Source organism: Eulemur rufifrons, chromosome 25 (assembly GCF_041146395.1).
Source record: "Eulemur rufifrons isolate Redbay chromosome 25, OSU_ERuf_1, whole genome shotgun sequence".
Lineage (NCBI taxonomy): Eukaryota > Metazoa > Chordata > Mammalia > Primates > Lemuridae > Eulemur > Eulemur rufifrons.
The window spans coordinates 2931951-2955655 of NC_091007.1; the positions used below are offsets into that span (position 1 = coordinate 2931951).

At 43.7% G+C, this 23705-nt stretch overlaps 1 pseudogene; it reads right to left on the reverse strand.

The window, feature by feature from the left end:
- Positions 1-22838: 22838 nt before the first annotated feature.
- LOC138375421 (5S ribosomal RNA) lies at positions 22839-22957 on the reverse strand (annotated as a pseudogene).
- Between the last annotated feature and the right edge of the window lie 748 nt (positions 22958-23705).

Genomic DNA, 23705 nt, shown 5'->3' on the forward strand with positions numbered 1-23705 from the left:
TCTACATGCCCATTACATTTTCAGTGTATCTGTTTTGTGGTATTTATAATATCCGTTCTTGTGCCATAATCATTAATTTAATACATCACAGTGCCCGTGCTGAATGCTGAGAGCTCCAAAGGCCTAAGCTGGGTCCGGTCCGTCAGTGCCTGGCACGTAGCCGGTACCCAGAGCACGACGTCGGGTCGGCGCTGCTCCCCGCAATGGTGAAGGTCGAAGGTCATCGTCTGCGAGCCGTGCTAACCAGTTCCCCTGTCATCGCTGGTGATGAATGAACCTCATTTTGGAGGTTGTGATGATCTATCATCGTTTTTCTTTTCTTTTCTTTTGTCTTCTTTTAGCTTTTTTTCATATCTCTTTGCATGGAAAATATAATTAGAAAAATGTAAATGAATGGGTAACATTTTCTTTGGAGACTTTTTTTTGGAAGGAATATTGCAAAAGACCATGTTAAAAGGCTGTTAGTGCAAAGCTGCATGTCGTGATGCTAGTCTGAGAGGACACAGGTATTGACTCACAGAAACCTGGCCCCTGCCCCACGCCCGCTGAAGGCTGTCGCCAGGGAATGCAGGGATGGGAAGCTCGTATCAGAGGTCACTGGGCTGATGGCATCGTCCCCCTGGAGGCAAATTTCCTGGGGAGGTTCTGGCCTGGCTCTTTAAGAGCCCGGATGCAGAGAATCTGCCCGTGACAGGTTTGAAATCTCTTTTGGCTCTGAGGAAAGGGACCTGTCGACGTCTCCTTTCCATCCTTGTTCATCTGATTTTTTATTAGAAGTCATGAAAAAGGGATATTCTGATATTTCCTTTCAGGAAGAGGAATTCGAATTTGACCTGTGGAAGTTAAGCCTTTGAACTTGCAGCCTCTGACTAGACGCTGAAATCAAACACACATCCCAGGTTGAGGTCTACGTTTTTTGAATGACTGAGTGGGCCACTCCCACAGAAGTGAATTGATACGGGGAAAATACTAAATCTTCTAAGATCTTAAAGCAATGGGGATTATTGAAAGATCATTCAAGCCGGGCTCGGTGGCTCACGCCTGTAATCCTAGCACTCTGGGAGGCCGAGGCGGGTGGATTGTTTGAGCTCAGGAGTTCGAGACCAGCCTGAGCAAGAGCGAGACCCCGTCTCTACTAAAAATAGAAAGAAATTACATGGACAGCTAAAAATATATATAGAAAAAATTAGCTGGGCATGGTGGCGCATGCCTGTAGTCTCAGCTACTTGGGAGGCTGAGGCAGGAGGATTGCTTGAGCCCAGGAGTTTGAGGTTGCTGTGAGCTAGGCTGATGCCATGTCACTCACTCTAGCTCTGGCAACAGAGTGAGACTCTGTCTCAAAAAAAAAAAAAAAAAAGAAAGAAAGATCATTCAATCTACCTTTGTTCTGCTGCAGAGAAAGAGGTTATGGAGAAATGCCTCTTCATGGCATTTCACAGGTGGAAGAACATTTAAGCGTTCCTTGAGGTTGCATAGAGGTTACCATTGCAGCAAGCCGTAGCCTCTGCAAGCTTTTCCTGGGAGGGGTGCCCTTCTGTGAGATCTTTGCTCTGTGTGTTTGAAAATCCTCTTCATCTGTTAGACGCTTCGTATGTTCTATCCCGTTAAAACTCAGGAGAAACATAGGGACACAATTCTTCTTGTAACAAAACACAAGTCATCACTATTATTACTGTTTCTATTCATGCAACCTCATGCCGATTCTTCACAAAAATGGCAGTCACACGGTGTGGTTCGCTCTGCTTCTCAAAGTGTTGGTGAACACTCATGCTTTGGAGCCCACCACACTCTAGTGGGCTAGACGGATGGGGAAAAGATCGAAGCAGAAGTTTGTCTTGTTCATTGACTGGTGTGGAAATGTCTGTGAAGTTTGATTCTCAAATACAAGATTATAGAGTTACTTTTCTTTCCTATCAGTGCCCTCGTTACAAAAGTGAGCATTTTTGGCTGAGCATGGTGGCTCATGCCTGTAATCCCAGCACTTTGGGCAGGAGGGTCATTTGAGCCCAAGAGTTGGAGGCTGCAGTGAACTACAAGCATGCCACGGCACTCCAGCCTGGGTGACAGAGTGAGACCCTGTCTCAGAAAACCAGCTTGGGCAACATAAGAAGACCCCATCTCTACCAAAAAAAAAAAAAAAAAAAAGAAAGAAAGAAAAAAAAGATCAGCTGGGCTTGGTGGCATGCACCTGTAGTCTCAGCCACTCGGGAGGCTGGGGCAGGAGGATTGCTTGAGCCTAGAAGCCCGAGGGTGCAGTGAGCTATGATTACACCACTGCACTCCAGCCTGAGCAACAGAGCGGGACTCTGTTTTTTGGGGAAAATTTTTTTAAAAAGGAGAGAGAGCATTTTCTTTTGTAGTGTTCATGAAGGACACAACACCAGCAGAATATGCTACTCTGAGATGTTTTCTCCACACTTGAGCTGGATTTTGCTCCCAAGCATCCCGAATGCTCTCTCCCCCTATAAGAACGAGTAAATCCGACAAATATTTTTCAGGTTCCAGACTGTCTTTTCTGCACCTGTGGCCCTTGGGTATTACAAACTTTAATAAAGACACAAGCCCCTGCCCTAGTGCTAGACCATTCCGCGTCATTATAGCTTTCTGCCATTGACACATCATTGCTGAGATTAGTAGGTGTAGGAAAAATGCTGTGGTCTGGTCTAAGCAGCAAAAATACTTGTGGGAGGCCCCTTTGATTGGCTTTATTATTGTGTTTAATGCACTGCATATGGGCAGTCGTGCATGTTTGGAAAGAGGCCATATTGGTTTTAAAGACAGATGATCTGAAACCAGCCTTCGTTCGTTTATGGATCCAGAGAATTCCAGCTAATGTTCCTAGGGACGGCCACCAGATATTTGGTGGTATTCTCCCTGTGACTGCCAATGTTCCTTACGCTCTCTCTCCACCCTACACACCCTGGCCTGGGCCTCTAAATGTTGTTGATGATATAATATAACATCTGAGTTTTAAAATTTTAGATTTTATTTTTATCAAAGTTGCACATGTACATAGTTTAGAGGAGTCCGATCATGAAGCTTATTATGAAAACCGGCAGTGCCTTGCCCAATACCTTCCCACACTTTCCTAATCCCCCGAGAAAATCACTTTCAACTGTGTGTGGTGGTTTTTTTTTTTTTTGGAGCTCATTTAAAAATCTCTCTTTTTTACTGAGACGGGGTCTCGCCGTGTTGCCCGGGCTCGCCTTGAACTCCTGGGCTCAAGGAACCTAGCCTCCCAAGTAGAGGGGACCGCAGGTACACGTCACTCAACTGTTTTCTTTTGGTGTTAACCTCTGTTGTCTCTAGATAACATGTTTTTAGTGCTATTTCTTTAATTTCACCATTAGGCCTTTTCCACTTTCTTTCCACTCTTGGAGATGAAACTTGCTTTTTCATTCACCAAACCTGCTCCTCAGCCACCTGTTAGCATCACCCTCCACACCTGCGCCCCACGCTGCCCGTTCTCCCAGCACAATGACGTAGTAAACACAGCGGTGACGTTATTTTGATGGCACTACCCTGTTTTCTTACAAAATATCTTCTCTTTCCTGGAGTTAATAGCTGTCTTGCTTTTATTTGGTTTTGAAAACAATTATCACTGATGCCCAGACTTCCTTCCCCGCGTTTTAATCTCCTCTGCACGTGTTCAAATTCATCAGGTACAACGTGAGTTCATGTTTCAGAAAGCTCCCTGCTTGTGATCAACAACCTCGTGGTTGCTCTCTGGCCTGGATATCCCCCTTCCTTTCATCCCGGGGACGCCCCCGGCCCCTTCGTGGCGCTGGAACCCCGTTTCCTGGTTCACACGTCTTCTCACGCCTTCCCCTCTCCTCACATTATTTGTTGGAGAAGCTTCTCTAGTAGCTTCGTTAGAAAGTGTGTGTGGGAGGGGAATGGTTTGAGATTATGCACGTCTGAAAATGTCTCTAACGTCACACTAAACTGACGGGCTTAGTGTGAAATTCTCAGGAATAAATAATTTTTGCTAAGAATTTTCAAGGCATCACCCGACAGTTTTGTAGCTTTCAGTGTTGACATTGAGATGCCCGAGACCTTCCTATGTGGGTTTTCTTTTTCTCCCCTCAATATTTCAATATTTCAGTATCTTTTCTTTGTCTCTAGTGATGAAAACTTTACAAAGTTTTAACCACGTGTTGTGGGTCTCTTTTCATCTACTCTGTTGGGCCCCCGGGCTCTTATCATGCGGAACCTCATGTCTTTAAATTCTGGGGAAGTTTTTTGAATAATCAAAATGATAATGTTTACCCCACCTTCTTTTTTTTTTTTTTTTTCTTTCTTTTTGGAATTCTGGAACAGATTTCTAATTTTCTTTTATTTTTCATCTTTTTGCACTACTTTCTGGGACATTTTCTCACCTCGACTTATAACCCTTCTACGGGGACTTTAATTTCTGATTTCATGCTTTAAATTTTCACAAGCTCTTTCTTTGTTTTTCCTACTTTTTTCTTTCTTTCTTTCTTTTTTTTTTTTTTTTTTTTTTAAAAAAAAGAATACTCTAAGGCCGGGCATGGTGGCTCACGCCTGTAATCCTAGCACTCTGGGAGGCTGAGGCGGGTGGATCGCTCGAGGTCAGGAGTTCGAGACCAGCCTGAGCAAGAGCGAGACCACCCCCCCCCACCCCGTCTCTACTAAAAAATAGAAAGAAATTATCTGGCTAACTAAAAATATATATAGAAAACATTAGCCGGGCATGGTGGCACGTGCCTGTAGTCCCAGCTACTCGGGAGGCTGAGGCAGGAGGATCACTTAAGCCCAGGAGTTTGAGGTTGCTGTGAGCTAGGCTGACGCCACGGCACTCACTCTAGCCCAGGCAACAGAGCAAGACTCTGTCTCAAAAAAAAAAAAAAAAAAAAGAATAATATATCAGCAATGGCTTTCTGAAGTGTTCATCTTCTTGCATAATTTCTCTTTCCTCCTAGTTGTTTTTCTGTTTGTTTTTGCCTCTGCTTTTTCTGTGAAAGGCTTTCTTTGAGTGTCTGTGGATCCTTTAAGAGCGAGGAAACTAAAAAGGACTAATTGGATTCTCCGTGTTCATGGGGAGTGAGCATCGACTGTTGGTATCTGTGTAGGGTCATCTGGTTGGACCATTTGTTTGGGTAACACCCACACCAATTTTTAAGGTTGTTTTTTTCTTTCACAGGCTTGCCAACTTGTCTAGAGAATATTCTTCTAATTTCTAGTCTAGATGAAGAGCCACAGATGCCAGTATTGTGGGAACTGAGTGGGAGAAAGGGGCTTGGGATCTCACTCAGTAGAATCTAAACTTTAATTTAATCCATCTGTTTTCTTTCACAATGCATCTTTTCGGACTGTGTCTTGGAGACTCCAGTCTAGAGATCTCTTTTGGCTTCTGCAGAGAATAAACCTTCCGATTTCTGTGAGGGTGGGGAAGGGACAGATTTCTGTGAGGGTGGGGAAGGGACAGTCACGTGGCTGTAGAGAGAAAGGGTCTTTGTTTTTCTTTCTTAAAGTGATTTTTTTTTTTTTTTTTTTTTTTTTTTGAGACAGAGTCTCACTCTGTTGCCCAGGCTAGAGTGAGTGCCGTGGCGTCAGCCTAGCTCATAGCAACCTCAAACTCCTGGGCTCAAGGGATCCTCCTGCCTCAGCCTCCCGAGTAGCTGGGACTACAGGCATGCGCCACCATGCCCGGCTAATTTTTTCTATATATGTATTTAGCTGTCTATATAATTTCTTTCTATTTTTAGTAGAGATGGGGTCTCGCTCTTGCTCAGGCTGGTCTCGAACTCCTGAGTTCAAACGATCATCCTACCTCGGCCTCCCAGAGTGCTAGGATTACAGGCATGAGCCACCGCGCCCGGCCTCTTAAAGTGATTTTTAACAACAGTTCCTGTTTAGAGACCCATTCTTTGCTCCCACTGTCCCTATAGGTCCCTAAGGCAGCATCTGAGCCTTTTGGGGATTTGGGGGTAAACATCGGATTGAGTTTCCCCGAGTAGAAGAGCCCGAGAGCTCAACACAGTAGATGATAAGAGATCCACACCAAGATGCATCTTTGAGAAGTTTTAATCACTGGAGACAAAGCAAAAAAATGCTAAAATATTTCAGGGAGAAGAACGAAAGCCACACAAAGAGGTTCAAGCATCGGAACAGCCTCAGGCATCTCAGTGTCGACATTGAAGCTGCAAGACAATCTCCAGTCCTGGGGGAAGGCCTTGAAAATCCTTAGGAAAAATTATCTGCTACTAAGAACTGAGAATTCTGGTTTAGAATCAAGGCTGCCGCGCTTTGCAGCGCCATGATGCTGTTGATGATTGGACTGACTTGTAACCGCTAAGCCCATGTCCTCGCTGTTCCTGCCCAGCTTCCAAAATGTTCTCTCCTCCCCCATCATTCTGTCCTCGTGGATTTATTCCTTAAACCAAATCTCTTCAGTATCATTTTATTGGGGCTCAAGAGAGAGTAGAGACAATGGCATGTTTTCAGCTCACTGTCTTTAACTCAAAACCATGATCGAGGGTTTTCTGGGACATAAAATCTGGAGCATTGACAAGATACAAGTAAGTATGGTAGCAAGTGGTCGTCTCAGGGGGCTACACACCGTACAAGCTTATTGTAACTAACCTGTCATTGGCCCACAGTTTTCTGAACGCTCTTTTGGAAGTGCTTTCCTATCTCATGCTGTATTCTTTTGAGCTTATGTAAAAGTTGGAAATTCTATATTTTGATAGATTTGATTTTTTTTTTTTTTTTTGAGACAGAGTCTCACTCTGTTGCCCAGGCTAGAGTGCCGTGGCGTCAGCCTCGCTCACAGCAACCTCAAACTCCTGGGCTCAAGCAATCCTCCTGCCTCAGCCTCCCGAGTAGCTGGGACTACAGGCATGCACCACCATGCACGGCTAATTTTTTCCTGTGTATATTTTTAGCTGTCCATATAATTTCTTTCTATTTTTAGTAGAGATGGGGTCTCACTCTTGCTCAGGCTGGTCTTGAACTCCTGAGCTCAAAAGATCTGCCCACCTCGGCCTCCCAGAGTGCTAGGATTACAGCCGTGAGCCTCCACGCCCGGCAGATTTGATTTTTAAAAGCACTGGAATGCCACCATGGAAACGAGGCTTGTAAAAAAGGCTTAGATCCATCCCAGCGAGGTACATCTCTTCTTGGGCGGTAGAAGACGAAGTTCAGAGGCAGCGTTGTACTTAGTACCGTACGGCAGCAGCACGGATCTGGTGAGCAGAAAGAAGACCCTGGGTTGGAAAACTGTGATTTGCAGATGAAAACCATTCCCGCCTTCCTTCCGATTCAGCTGGGTGACAAAGCACGCTCTGTGACGTTGAGGAAGGGGGAAAGACCCTCCTCGGCCTCCTTCTTAGGCCTCGACGTGGAGCCTGTGCGTTGGCAGCTTTTCTCTGGGAGTTCATGAGTCTCCTGCCTGGGAGCCAGCGGACAGGCTAAAGAACAAAAGTGGGCAAATAGTCGATGCTGCATGGACCTTGGGTCCGAAGCCACCGGCAGCCTCACGACGATGGCAAAATGGACAACTTTGGATGGAAGTGGCTCGTGCAGTGGGTTGACCAAACAATCAGCGGTGGTGGGAAAAAGCCAATTCTGATTGACTCGGTCAATTCGTAAAACTCGTGTGAGCTTGCGGGGCACCCTTGTCACCAGACGGCGGCTGCGATTTGCATAATGGAAGAGAAAAGAGGCTCCGAGACGTGCACTGGGTGCGGTCTCCACATGAGCGGTTAACAAGTCAGCACCGGGGCAGCTTTTGCAAATGAGAGATTCAATTTCCTTGTTTATGTTGGAAATCTCCCTGGGTCTCTGTCAGCAAATGTGCTGCAACATTCTTTCCGTGTTGGGCAGCTTTCAGTGCGTTTGTTGTTTTTATTTCTTTTGTTCTTGCTGTTGGCCTTCCGAGTGGCCATCTCTCCGGGGCAGAGAGAAGCTCTTGTCCAGGCTCAGCGCAGCCTCCTAGGGGCGGGGCAGGGGGGAGGGGAGTGGAGAAGCGATCACCAGGTGACCTAAGGATGCCCAGTTCAGTGTGAATCGCAAATAAACAAGCAGTTTTTATTTTTTAAAGTATAAGTATTGCCCCAGATATTGCATGGGACATCCTTATACTACAAAAGCACTCTTGTTTCTCTGGGATTCAAACCGAACTGGGGTGCTCTGTATTTTTATTTGTTAAATCCAGGCAGCCGCAGAGGCTCTCTGGTGTGGGGAGGGAGGGTCTGTGGGCCTGAGACATTCTCAGGGCTGGAGAAAGGGGGCTACTTTTGTCACCCTCTTCTTCTTTCCCTGGCACAGACTAGGATTTTACGTGAAGCTGACACCTGATTTCCTTCAGGGCCGGGATCAGGGTGAGGAGAGTGAGCCAGTCTCCTAAGGTACAAACTCAGTATTTTAGATAAAGAATATTTTAATGCAATATTTAAAAAAATAAAAAATTAAAAAATAAATGCCCCCGTCCCTATTAAAAATTTTCATAATTTGTTTATTATAAGTCTTTGGCATTAATTTTTACTTTAAAAATATTGCATTGAAACGTTATTTATCTTGATTATGGAGTTTTTTTTACATCCCTTATATTTTGCACCAAAGGCCATGGGGTGGTAGGGGGTGTTTAAAGTAAGCTTGTAAGTCCCACTGAGAATGATGCCAGAATTGTTCATTTAGGATTAAAATACGGATTTTTCACTTTTTTTGACTCCTGTTTACATATCAGTTTAAAGAAGCCTGTGTTCTCCTGAAATCTGTTTTAATACAGCGGTTACTTTGAATTTGAGTTAACTTTCTTACTACATCCAATGAAGGTGCCAACATTTGTCTAAGCAGACACTTTTTGGTCTTGACTTCTTATAAGGCATCAGACATTCCCATCTCTTTCTTTGCTTTGGACCTGAGGATGACAAGTGAGGACATGACCCTGTCTGTTCAGTGGCAGAGTCTTCCTGAGAAAGCCTGGGGAGACTGGTGGGCTTGGCTGCATGGGGACGGAAGATTTTTTTTCTTTAGAGACAGAGTCTTGCCGTTGCCCAGGCTGGAGTGCAGTGGTGCAATCATAGCTCACTGCAGCCTCGAATTCCTTGCTCAAATGATCCTCTTGCCTCAGCCTCCCAAGTAGTTGGGACTACAGGTGTGTGCCACCATGCCCAGCTAATTTTTCTTAATTTTTTTTTTTTTTGTGAAGATGAGGGTCTTGCTATGTTGCCCAGGCTGATCTCAAACTCCTGGCCTAAAGTGCTCCTCCCATTTCAGCCTCCCAAAATGCTGGGATTACAGGCATGAGCCACTGTGCATGGCCACTCTAGAGCTTTAATATTATCTTCTTTAATGCTTAAAATGACCTTACGGGGTTGCTATTAGTTGATTGTGCATGTGGTAACTGCTATCTAGCAATACAAATACTTGGTATTCTTAGTGTGATCGTTTTGTTGGTATTTGTGCTCCGTGGTATCTAGAAATGCTAATAACCACAGGTCATGCAACCAACTCATGGTTGGTGCACACAGCCCAGGGTTTTACACTTGCCACATGGGATGAATGTAGTCTTAGTCAAATATATCACCTGTTTGACACAGGCGTGCTCTGTGTACAATTCAGAAGCCTTTGCCTTGTAAAGGGCTGTTGCTGAGCCTGTGCATGTGTGACCCACTCTCAGGCCCCATTTAATAAAGAGCCACAGAAGATGAAGACGTGTCGGAGGCTCCACAAATATTTGTCGAATGAACTTTGTTGAATAACTGAAGTGGCTTTACTGTAAGGTGAACTGGGCTGTCTCTTGAATATGTCAGCTCCTTCCCAGACCGGGAGACAGGACTTCAAGTTCCTGAGGATGCCAGTCCCTCAGATGGGAACATGTCCCTACTTCATTCTGCACAAACTATCCAATTTAAATGGCCATGGACTGTCAGATGTTTTTAGCTGAAGAGAAAGATACTGTGCTCTTGTTATAGTTTATTTGTAGGCTCTGCTGGATTAGATATTGTAAGATTCTTAGAGAAGGTAAAATTATTATGTTTATTATAAAATACAAAACTTGGGCAACTTCAGTGAGTACGGACACTATCACTTATACTCTTGTGACTGGAAATTTGTACTTTCAGACCAATCAAACCATAAGCAAATCCGACCATTCAGAACCCAGCCTTGGTGATCACCACTGGGTCCCCGAGAAGATTGTTTGTGCAGCTGTCAGAATGCAGTAAACACATCACAGAGCATCGATGTCGCGCTATGTCAAGAACACTTAGTGCTTATTCGGGCTTTTGAACATCTCTCACTTTCTCTTATGTGCCATTCGTAGCCCATCTCTTTCTCACCTGTTACTATTTCATAGCCTTGATTTTTTCGGTCTTACCTTTTAAATTTTAGGACAGCACGTAGAAGCCAAAGAGGTTACACATGGTAAAAGTGAATTGATCACCCGTTAATCATAATGAATAATATTGTGCCTACTGCAAAAATATATATAAGTGGGATTTATGTAAGAATATGGAAAGGACAAAAAACTAATTAGGTCATGCACAAAGGGTAAGAGCAGGCGCCGGGAAGCGTGCAACTTCTCTCCTGCAGACCCGCGCCTGGAGCCTTGCCAGCTCTAGATCTGGTCGCGTGGCCTTTCCTTTCCTCCCTAATCTCCCAAGGATGCGGCTTCATGCTCTAGACAAGAAAGGGGCCAGCGTTAGGGTGAATGTCAGAGAAACCCAGAGAGGAGAAGCGCGTTCTTTCAAGTCAGCACATACTGGGCTCACACACAAAGGAAATGAAGCCCCGCGTGACCATTAAAAAGATTATTTCACACCACGTTTAACCACCAAAGGAGCCTGGGCGAAAGCTGGTGTCAATGCAGGTCTGAGTGGGTTCTGCTTTTATTTACATGAATTCCATCCTTTTCCAAATCCTGCACCATTCTTTCTCCCTCTGAGTCTAGGGTTAGCCATCTGGATGCCACCGCATGGGTGACCTTCGTGTTTCTCTAGGTGAAAAGTGTTTCTGTTTTTGGACATTGTCTTTGAAGCAGTGGGGTCGCCGGTGATGAAAACCCAAATGTAGATCAGTAACAGTTGACATCTACCCTGTTGGTTTTTTTTCAGTATTATCTACCTTTTCCCTTTTGGAAAAGAATGGAATTAAATGTCTTCTGGGGGGGTCTCTGCAGGAGCTTTTCTCTTTAGAGCTTCACCAGCTAGTGCTTATTAGTGGTCTTGAGTTTCTCCCACTTGCTCTTACTGTGTTGCTGGCGGCGCATCTCTTTCCTCCGCTCTTGTTCCATTGCCTTGAGTTTTTGTTCACCTTCTAAACCTCAGGACAAGCCAGAGGAGTTATCCAAAGGTCTCAGTTTACTACCTTTTTTGTTTGCTTGTTTTCTGAAGGATTATCCTTGCAGTCAACCAACAAACCAACTGCCTGACCAGATGGGAGATGAGTGCCAAGTGGCACAAAAAGAGAGCAGGATATATTCAGAAGGTGCCTGGTGGCCGGATGTGACAAGTTGGTGCTTCTTTGTTGTTAGCCTTCGGTAGAGAGCGGTCCCTCCTGCAGCCACGGGGAGCGTATTGAGAGGATTTTAAGTAAATACCATCATGAGGCCAGTGTGTGCAAACTGTCAATTTGTATTTATATGATGTGCGGCCGTGCCGAAGCAGGCATCATGAATCATTCGGGATTACCCTCGTGGAGAGCCTCTAATTCTGCCCGAAGGATTAGGGAAGCAGGGTTATGCCATTCATCAGCCCTGTCTTTCGGGGAGCACCGGTAAAGCCATCCCATGCCCGCCCTGCCGCTGAAGCTCTCCATTTCCAAGTCTCACAGAAAGGTCACCTAAAGGTAATGAAATATTTTTGTCAAGGTAACACAGTCCTGCTCCCTAAGCTGGCTTGGAAAATACTTCCTGGGACAGATGAGAGAGAGGGGAGGAGGGGAAATTCGTAGGGAGAGGAGAGGAGATGGTTCAATGGCCTGGGCATTTCTAAATAAGGTCTTCCTGAATCGGAGATGTTAATGCCACTCCGTAAAGGGCTGGTTCGCACACGAAGGCCTTTGGGTAAATCCATCTTGCCACCTGTTTGTGCATGGCCTGTGAGCTAAGAATGGTTTTTATATTTATAAATGGTTGTGAAAAAAATGAAGAATAATATTTCATGACTCATGAACATGATATGAAATTTCAATTTCAGTATTCATGAATAAAGTTTTATTGGAGTACCACCATGCTTATTTATTTACAAGACGTCTGTGGCTTGGGTGGTTACCGCAGGGACCTTGTGGCCTGCCAGGCTGCGACGTTTGCCCTCTGCTTTCACAGAAGACGTTTGCTGACCCCCTGGCTTAGCTCATAGACATTATGTCTCAGTGATCCAGATTGTGATAATGTCTAAAAACCCCATGTAGGTGCAGTGTTCTGTTGCTTCCTACTACATTTTACCTGGAACCACTGTCTACTTAAGCCATACTTTCTTTCTTCCTTTTTTTTTTTTTTTTTTTTTTTGAGACAGAGTCTCACTCTGTCACCACAGGGCTAGAGTGTAGTGGCATGATCATAGCTCACTGCAGCCTCAAACTCCAGCAATCCTCCTGCCTCAGACTCCCGAGTAGCTGGGACTACATGTGCACACCACCATGCCCAGCTAGTCTTTTCTATTTTAGTAGGGATGGAGTCTTGCTTTTGCTCAGGCCTGTCTCAAACTCCTGACCTCAAGGGATGCTCCCACCTCGGCCTCCCAGGGTGTTAGGATTACAGGCGTGAGCCACTGTGTCTGGAATTATAAGCATTAATTTTGGTGGACAGATCTTATAAAAACGGGGAGGAGTAGCATAAGAAATAAATAAAAAGTGTTATTGTCTGGGGAGTGTGATGCTTGAAAGAGTAAGCTCTTTTATTGTAAAGTCTTACTCTCTAAAGAAAGGTCTTACTCAGATATTTAGGCATGCTCTGCATAATGAATGTGTATATTTAATGCAAATGACTCAAGGGGACCTTAATTCTTACTTGTTTTCTATAATCTTAGGTAGTTATCTCATGTAGACAGAACAAACTGAGGAGTCTACAGGTGATTGTAGATAATTTGGGTGACGTGTACATCATACACAAATGAAAATGTTTACCAAAGCATAGAATATATTGCATCCTAGAATATCTGGTAAATTAACTTGTCGAATGTACAATTCCTTATGTTTTAACATTCCATTTCTCCTTCCAACTAGAAGTTTTCTGGACCATATGATGCTGTTCATTAAAAAGAGCAGCCCCATCTCGGATTGTTGCACCCTATGTTATATCTTTGTGCAGACTTTAGGTTTACATTATTGCTGAAGTTGCCTGCACATTGATTCTTCTGCTGGGGGCAATGGGTCTGCTGAGTTTTAGGTTGTAACTGGCAGTCAGTAGGTGCTGGACTGTCATCTGATAGTCTCAATAAATGTTACGGAGTCCCGTGTTGACAGAAGGGAGCTCCTTCTTTTTACAGGTAGTAAAACAGTCGCAGAAAAGCAAAGTAACTTGTTCTGTGTCTCGCGGCTCGTTGGTGTCTGAACCAAGCTTAAAATCAGGGTGTCGGTCTTCTGGCTTGGCTATATTTCTACAATTTTTGCCCTACAACTTCACAATTTTCACTTAATCTTACTTCTTAACGTTGAATATGCTGATGTTGATACAATTATGAATGTTGTTAGTTAGATCTGGAAAATCTTGTGCAAGTAGACAATAAAAATAAGCACCCTTCTTAAAGTAGAAGGTCGCTCTTTACACAAAATCAGGACAGGTGGGGCAAGGCCTTCAAAGATTCCCTTCCATAGACCTTCTGTAGGTAAATGACACTCTCCTCATTCTACTTGCTTTGGATCGTTCGGCTAAAATCTTGACCTATGCACATATTATATGTAAAGTGGTTAGAAAATCAGTAGGGTAGGGAAATCAGCCTTATTGCATTTTCTGTTAGGAGGATATCCTTAGATTATATCGAATTCTTGCCTTATAAAGCACCATATGGCTCTTTTGCTTTTGCGGTGACTGCTTCTCCATGCAGGCTACTCGGAAAGTAATTAAATTGAGCAGACACGGCCCTTGATTTAAAGTCAGAGGGGGAAGCAGTTAATTGAATAGAAATGACAGTTCTTTTTTCTTTTTTCTTTTTTTTCTTTTAAAGCCCAGGCCAAGCTTAGAGAAAACGTAAGTATCAGATGGGAACAGCCCTAAATAGTCAAGGAGAATGATGTGGTTGGTGAATACGATTTATTCTCTTTTGCTTGAACTCTTTCTCCCCAGGCAAGGAACAGTCGGACTTTGTGATTTCTTGTCACCCTGGTGCAGAGGCTCTCAAACCTTTTCTTGCTGGGTTTTTTCCTGGTCCGTTTTCAGGTTGCAGGGGCAAGTGCGACAGAAGCTGGGAAATGAAAGATGGGATTGTTTTCTCGTCATCCTGTATCCTTGCCACCTGGCGACAGTGTTTCTGATGAGTGGAGACACATAAAGGCCATCTCAAGGCAACGTGCTCCTTTATTTCCTGGGGGTCAGGCACCAGGAGGACCAGGAGGGCAGAGGAGCTCTTGAAATGTGACCCTATTTGGAATAGGGGCGAGAGTCCCCAAGCATGGAGCAGGTTCGAAGGAAATGACTTCAAGGGAAAGTTCATAGAGTTCTGAAATCAATCGCTAAAAGTAAAAAAAAAAAAAAAAAATGCTCATTTTCCAGAACAAAGTATCATTTAAATGCTTCCAGGGGGGAAGAAGAGAAGAAACATCCTCCTCAGGCCATAGAAATAAAATAAAAATCCCAAGGGAAAAAGAATCAAATTTCAACGTTCGAATCTGCAGCCACGTAGAAAGAGAGCTGTAACTCTCGGGACATTTAGATTGAACTTTACATAGCATGTCCTGCTCAGTTCGATTTTGCTTTTAATGACTTCTTTTCACCTCTCACCAGATTCTTAACCTCACGCACATCACAGAAGAAATCACCTGGAACGTGATGGGTCTGTATAGACGGGAAGATGGAGTTGGGACGCTGGTGGAGAAACTGGCATTTCTCCATGTTCCCATTCTTCTGGAACTGTTAGGGGTGGAAATCGATTCACCTTTGCACTTAGAATAAAGCAACCCAGCGTCAACAATAAGTTGGCTTCTCCTGCTTCTTTGGTAAGCAAGAGCTTCTGCCGCTGAGTCCAATTTCCTAGTCTGCAGGTCAGGGAGCAGGTTTTTGCAACTCTGGGGAAGGTGAATGCAGAGTTGGAGGGAAGAGAGACCGCCAGGGGGGACTCAGGGTGAGTCCTGGCAAGGCTACTAACTGTCGTTCAGGGGATGCCAACTTCCCTCTTTAGGCCACAGTTCCCTCATTGCTGCAAAACAAAGGGATCAGAGTCGATGATCTCTGAGCTCCTCTTAGCTCCGACATGGCTGTACGCCAACCCCTCCTCACACCCACCCCGTGCACAGAAGAGGCGGAATCACATGTAAGTTCAAACACACAGGTAAGTTCAAACACACAGGCATCGCCTGATTGGAGAGCAGGGTCTCAGATGAGCCCGAACGTAGCCTGGGAATGTGCACATCCAACGTAGGTGAATTATTTTTTTAAGCAGCTCTGTATTTTAGGAAAGGGGAGGGGGACAAAATGAGAGAATGCTTCTCTGCAAAAGGGAATTGACCTGCAGTTTGCAAAAGGATAAGAAAATGTTGACGTTTTTGTTCAGGAGGGGCCTGATAACTTTCCCATTCAAAATGTTTGCAACTTACTGTCTTTCTAGATTTTTCAATTATAAAATAAAGAGTTTGGGCTGGAGGTCTAAAGCACCATCTCCCAAGGTGCATTTTGCAGAGAAATTTCAAGAGCTATTAAGTGCCTGGGGGAAGGCAGAAGGACTCTGCTTAAAAATTAGGCACAATAGGCATCATTACTATTGGACTTCTGAAATCTTTTAATATGCTAATAGCACACCAGAACTTTTAAGGTGGGAATATAGAATATCGCATTTACTATACTTGTTTAATTATAGAATTCCTCTGCCCCACCAATAATTATTATTATTATCTTAAGCACCTGGTGTTCTGAGGAGGGTAGCCGGGGGAATGTTGCTGTAAGGAGCCCATGCTTTTAATATTCACTTAAATTCTAGAAGAAATGTCTCCTTTATGGACCAGCAAGGGAGATTTGAGTTAGAGGTGTTAGAGAACTTTCCGTTGTGAAACCGTGGCACGGTTGACCCAGGAAGATCATGGGATTTTTCTGTTTCCAGACTTGGTCCCCTTGTCTATGGACCACGGTCTGGGGCCTCATTCAACCAGCGCTTTCTTAAGGATTTTTGTTAAAGCCTCTGATTTGTGAATGGAAAAAAAAAAATCGAACTTTCCAACGCAGCGCTGAGAATTAGAAAAAGCGAAATAAGCACTCACGTCAAACCAACCATGGTTTTATGCAACCATTGGGAGTAATATTCTGAAGTTGTTGTTCTTCCCTTGTGTTTCAGGTTGTGGCGAAGAACTCAGCATTAGCATTTACATGCAATCTGTGGGTGGCGTGTCTTATCTGCCCTGTTATGTAACCCCCGTTACTCATTAGGATGTGGTGTTCTTATTGTGCAGCCTCAAACGTTTCTCAGGCAACAGAATCGTATGTGTTATTTGGTAGGGTAGTATTCGAGCTTATTACAAAGTTTTCCACATTTGCAGATGTTTTTATTTTAAAGGTATATGCTGCCTCCACTGAACTGTGTTAAAGTGTTTCTTCTGTTTTGGCAGGTTTCAGTCTGAAAAGAAATCAATCGTCTGAAAAATGTAGGTTAGCCTACCACCAGGAAAGCCCCTCCCCGAAGCACAGTAGACAGCTGAGCAGGAAGTAGCTGGCCAGCACCGACTGCTGCCACCAGCCTCTCCTCGTTCTCCTGGCATCTGCGTCTCTTCTGACTGTCGTGAAAACCGAAGTGGACGATGAGTACGGAAAGCTGGTGTTGCAGATGTTCCCCACTTGCCTGTGCACGGTTCTGTTAAGTACAGGTTTGTGTTACTCCATGGTCTCGACTCCAGGGGCAGAGGTGGTGCCTAGTATTTATTTTTGAATGAATGAATGAGTGGATCATATGGACCTTGGTATCATGAAAAGACATGCATGTGAATTCCGGCATCATCAATAACCAGCTGCCTGGCCCCGGGGAGCCCGGCCATTCTGGGCTGTGGTTTCCTCATTGACTTAGATTAGGGCTCCTCTTCCAGGAAGGTAGGCTCCACTTCTCCCAGAATACAGTCGAGTTTTGTAGCAGAGTTATGGGTCCATTTCTACACCGTTTTTGCCCCTCTCCTCCCCCTGGATTTTCCAGAATTTGCAGCAGAAAGAGGCATGCAACTCAACCTGGCACCTTCTTTCTATTCCTCTCTTTACTCTGAGCTCTAATCTTTCTCTCTTTGGCTACCATGGACCTCATCCCTCCTTCCTTCAGACATAAAAAGATCTCAGATAAAAGTTTAAATATATGTAATAAAAATAATAGAGATCGTTTGCTAAGAGCTTACTACATTCCAAGTAGTTTTCATGCTCTATTTTATTTAATCTGCACAATTGTGTTGTGGTCATGATTTTTCCCATTCAATAAATGAGCTAATGAGGTTAAAAGGGCTGTCATTTATGCAACATTATACAACTAGAAAGTGTCAGAGCTAGGACTAGAACCCAATGTTCTATGTTTGCAAAGCCTGTGCTGTCGCCTCAGTGGACCAGGTCCCTGTCAACCTCCATTTCAGCTCTCCAGTTCTCTGCGCCATCGTCTTTTCTATCTAGCATGTTATTCCTTGGGCTTTAGCTCCTCTGATTTCTCTTAGTTCCCCTAATTTTGCAGTCACAGTAGCAGCAGCAACCCTTTGTTCTGGCACGGCAAATGCTGAGATGCTTATTTGTTAAGTCTGGATTTGAGCCAGATGTCACCATGGTGTGTTTCTGGGACCTCCTCCAAGTTGGGGGCCAAGTCTTATTTTATCTTTTTATATCTAGAATAACCTATGAGGTCAGTTTTATGATTACTGCTATTTGACAGGCAAAGAAACTGAGGCAAAGAGAAGCCACATAGCTACTAAATAACAAAGCCAGTCTTAAATCTAGGCCTTTTGTCCAGAAGTCAAGTGCTGTTTCCATTCATCGATCGTGCATAGTAGGCATTTGGTAAATATCCGTCAAATGAATGAATGACTGACTATGGTGTGAATGCATGATACCTCAGTTTGTTTCCTGTGCTCTTAAAACATCTCTGTGAACCTGCTGTATCAGGAAGCCCAGACGTTTGCAGGAGAATTCAGAACAAACACGAAGAGAGGCTGGGGCCGGAGGATTGCTTGAGTCTGCAGTGAGCTCCAATTGCACCACTGCACTCCAGCCAGCCTGGGCGATGGAGCGAGACTCTGTCTCTAAACAAACAAAATCCAAGGGCAACACTTTGGTCATTGGCACCCACTGGCAAAGGAGCACCCGTTTGATGTAGTTCTGTGGGGCGCATTGGAGTGTGAGGCTGGAGGATGGGTTGTTGCCAATATAGACGCACTGGTCCAGGTGCGACCGTGAAACCAGGATAGAGAAAACTGGGACATTTTGCTAACGTTCGCAAAGAGAGATCAGCAGCTGTTGGGATAAACAAATTCTTCCCCACTCAGTGAAGAATACTGTGCTCGTATAGGAACATTCTTTAGCTATCAGACTCCTTACTAATAATCTCTCTTCCATGTTAATTCTTTACCCATCTCATAGATCATTCACGACGATGTGCAATGGGATTTTCATAGAAGAAGGGAAATAAAAGGTCAGAGAAAAAAACAATCCTTAAGCACCAGTTGGAAAAAAAATAGTCTTCGCTAAAGTGTTTCATTTCAGCACTTAAATATCTTTTCAGATGTTCATTTAACATGGATCTCAGGTAATAGTTGAGGTGGCACCGTGCGTATTCTACATAAAACTTGTTTAATCACAATAATGACGGGCTTCATTCTACATGCTTCTCCCAACTTGAGACTTATTTCCCCATGATTATTTGCTTACTGACTTTTACAAAAGACATATACTTAGTGATGGATTTTGTTTTCCTACTGGTCTCTACTGATATGAAAACATTTATTTCTCCTCCTTCTTTAGGGCCTCCCCGGAATCAGGAGAAAGCCACCTCATTCTTCTGCCTCCGTCTTCTTCCGCATAAGATGCAGAAGAGAAGAGTGGCTGTCATCTTCAGAGCAACCACAAGTGTCTGTTATTTTTTAATCTATTGTGCTCTCCTAAGAAATGGGCAACAGGATATGTACTTTGAGTCATTTTTTCCAGTCGAGGATAAGGGAGAAAATTTCCTTGGTTCATCTCTTGTCATTGTCATCATTGTCATCATCATCATCAATGAACATTTATCCTAAGTAGGGCCTGCTGAGATGAGAGGAAGCCTAAGATGTCATCTTTGCAGAAGAGAGGCTTATAATTTAATTGGGAAGACCACATATGCTGATAGATTGGATATCAATGTAAAATTTCCCAAGATAAACGCCTAGAACACATGGGGCTACTGAGACCTATGAGAAATCAGAGGGGGGAGACCACGGAGAAGATGGCGTGCAATGACGGGAGGCTCCAGCTGGCCTGGAGGGATGAGCAGGTGGCCCTGGTAGTCAACGATCCAGTGGTCTGTCTGTCGACTGAGGATTAGGGAACAGTTAGCTGTGGAAAAGAAAGGCATTACAAGGCCCAGGCCTTAGTCACACTGTGTTCCAGGCATCGGAGCTAACCAGTGATAGCTCCTTATCATTGTGTGTTTTCAATTCCTCTGCCCCCCCCCTTTTTTGGAGACATTGATAGTACTAAGGACTAAAGACAGTTCATTAAGTGGTTAAGTTGTTTGCCGTAATATTTACTGTAGTTAATGAGATGAGGCCAGATACTTGAGATGGGTACATCTTTGTATTGACAGAAGTTGAAGAGAAAATTGAAAATTAGTTTGGGGTTTTGTAATCTTGAACATGGCAGCCAGTGAAATAAGATTCACCTATCATCTCCGGAATTGTTTATATCTGACTTTTATTTCACAGTGTGTTACACACCCTGTGTCTCAACTCACTCGCTCTGCTTCATAATGAACAACTCACTCATCTTACACCTCTGGCCAGCAGCCCGGCTGGCAGCTCTCCTCCCGGTTGCAAACTGACCATTTTGCACAGATTCTCTGCAGTGGGTGACTTTGCAATTCATCAGCTTTGGGACTTGATGGAAGTCACTCAGTCACCCAATTTCAATCATGAAAGAACTTGGCTAGACCAACGTAGTTCAACCGCCTAGTTAGCAGAGAAACCATTTCCTCCTGCAGAATTTTCTATGGAATCACAGTTGAAAATAGCCGAGTTTTCTGATGAAGACAGAGGCAAAACTGGGATTAAGGAACCCAAAGGCCTGCCGACAGGCTTCTTCCTCTCCAGAGCATTGTGGAAACTAAGTGGGAGGCCATTGAATCGAAGGACGTTAAAGTCTCTCCCAGTGATGATATTTGAATATTCTACGTCGGTGTTCATAAAAACAGATAAAATAATGGAATCAGGTTGATAGCCTGGCATGCCATTGAAATGAAATGCCATGGAAGTTCCATTTGTTTGGAAAAACTCCATGTCACATGGAGTGAAGGGACTTGATTTAATCTGGGAGCTCACATCGTATGTGTATTTGTTTATTAGCTGAGGGTCAGCGTGGTTGTTAGGAAAGGCCTTCGGAAGGGAGAACTGCATGGATAAAGTCCTGAAGTGAAGGGAAAATTGCAGTTAAGAACCCGAAGGAAGGTCAGATGTCTGGAGGACAGAAATGGAAGGCGAGAGCGGTAGAGAATGACCCGCAGGTGGTGCAGGCCACGTTCAAGATTTGGGTCTTTAATCTCAGGGCAGTGGGCAGACGCTGGAGAGCCTGAAAGGAAGGCAAAAATCTCCCAGAGAAAAAGAGCTGCTATCTTTTGAGAGCTAACTTGTGCCAGGCTCTGTAACTTTGTATATCTAATGTCATTTAGCCCTCCCGGTAAGTCTGTTAGATAGTCACCTTTATCTCCATTTTACAGATAAGCAAACTGAGGCTTTGAGAGATGAAGAAGTTTGCTTGTGTTTACACATTCAATAAGGAGTGGGACTGAGCTATTCACACAACTCTGCCTGGTTCCAGAATTCTTTCTCTTCCTATTGTCTAGTGCCTCTCGAGAAGAATCCAGGCCTCCTCCCTGGCCTTCCATGCAAACAAAACATCTGTGGATGTTTATATGAATGCTCAGTGGGTATTTGCTGAATGAATAAATCAGTGAAACGGTACTTACCGCCTTGCAGTAGTGTCTCACAGTTCCAAGGGCAAGGATAATTTATGTAAAGTTAAAAAAATCTATTTATATTAAGGAGTTATGGTTAAAGTTTTATGAGTGATAATGGTATTGTCATTATGCTTTTAAGAAGAATTCTTATCTTTTGGAGATACATTCTGAAATGTTTACAGATGAAATGACAGAATGTCTGATATCTACTTCACAAATAAAGAGTGGAAGTGGAGAGTTTAGATTAGACAAGATCGGTCGCGGTTTGATAAGTGATGACACTTGATGTGTCCACATGGGCTCATTTCACTATTTTCTCTTGTTTTTGTGTACATTTAAGATTTTTCATACTCAAAATTTAAAAAAAATTAAGTTTCCATGAGACAAAAAAATAGGGTAAATGTCCATTGCAAGGGAAATCTCCTCTAGTTTCTTGTTTTTTTTAGTGGTAATTTCCTTATTTTCACCAAACTGAGTGCAAAACACAACTCTCTAATGGAAGAACTTTTGGGGGAGGGTATTTTCTTTATCATTTATCTTTTAAAAGTTCACTGTCTTAATACAGACAGAAGGCTCAATTTCCCTGGAGTCCTTCATAGCCTTTATATGTGGATTTCTCCTCTGGAAATGAGAGAATCCGAAATTCTTTCCATTTCTGAAATTCTATAGCTCTGACTTGTCACTGAAATATTTTAGGCATCACTACTTTGCTATTTAGTCCTTAGCACCCATATTCATGGACAAACACAGCTGTAAGATTGAGACACACCTTGAATGGGGCGAGGGTGAGACCACTTGCATTTCAAACTGCCTCCAGGCACAGCACATTCCTGGGGAGTTCTCCAGAATTCTAGCTGACCTAGTTTGTGGCTAGGACTTTGCACCTAGGCTGTAGGTTCGGTACACAGACAATTGGTTATCTGGACGAAGACTCCTACTTCCTGAAAGGTATGATGGAATTAAACCAGAATACAACTGAAATAAAAAAGCTCTTCCTTCAGCACACTCCACGGAAACGTGGAGTTGATGCATCTTTTTTTCGAATGCAACCCAATCAGAGCCAAACCTTGTTTAAGGAAGATACTCGGGAACGTGGTTGAGCAACATATTCTCATGTGAATTCAGCAGCTCAGGGACCCACCTATGCAGCTGATGTGATGTGACAAGCTGTGTCCTCAAGTGTCCTCATCCATGCATGTATCAACTATGTCTCCACCCACATAGCGCCAAGGGCCCGAAAAGACTCATCTAAAGGAAATTTTAATAAATCAAAAACATTCTTAGGATACTGTCGTGTAGCACTGGGGAAATTGGTATCCAGAGCTTGTGTTTGTAGGATCAGGATTTCAGATTTTTCCATACTTCAAATCTACATACAGGAGTGGGCTTTACCATTATTATAATTTACCATGCATTTAGTATTAAAAATAATGTTGAGTTATTATAGACATGTGTATGCATGTATGTAGGCATGTGTGTGTGTATATATATATTTACGCCAGAACTTTTCCAACCTAGTGTCTTTTCCCATGTTCTTGCTGTAATTCTGACCTTTTTCCCCCCAAAGGCCTACAGTACCCAGTAGTCTTAGGTGGTCTCCCATCCAAATGCTAACCAGGCTTGACCCTGCTTAGCTTCTGAGATCGGACAAGGTCAGGTGCGTTCAGGGTAGTATGGCTGTAGACTGTAATTCTGACCTTTAGATTCACTGCAAATCGGGTACAAAATAAGTTGTCTAAGAGGTTATCCAGTGGGGGCAGGGGGGAGAAGTACTTTCCTAAAACCTCTAGAAATCTCCTTTTTTTGAGTGAATTATTTTAATTCACACAGTTCTCTTCAGAATTGCAGTTTCTTTCGTCCAAGGAATGACTTTAACTGGCTTTTAAATCTGGGTTTTTTTTTTCAAGTCCCCTTTCTGTCTTGCAGCTTCCCCATTTTGCTCACATCATTCCCGAGGTTTAGTTAGCTGGCGAAGCGTTACGCAGCAAGGGCAGTTTCCAGCGCCCCTGGGCTTTCAAAATATGCCAAGAAGAATCGAGTTGAAGTCAAGAAGGGAAGGAGAACGTAAAAGCAGTAGATGGTAAGGAGGAAAGAGAAGCCTGCAGCCGGGTGGGGAGGATAAAATAGTAGGCGATGGCAAGCAGCAAGGTAAGTCAAGAAAGAGAACTTGACTTTCAGAGAGAGGATAGAGCAGGTAGCTCTGGGAGACACGGCAGCTTGGGTAAATTGGCATTGGCCGTGATTTGTCACATTGAGAACATTGAGATGCATTGAAAGAAAATTTAAAAATCTGTAATCCTTTTATGGAGAAATATCCCTTGGGTTTATATTTTGTGTGTGTGTGTGTGTGTGTGTGTGTGTGTTGCATAACTCATGTCATGTTCTCTAGAGAACTAGCATTTGAAATACAGGTCAATGTATGTACAGTCCCAC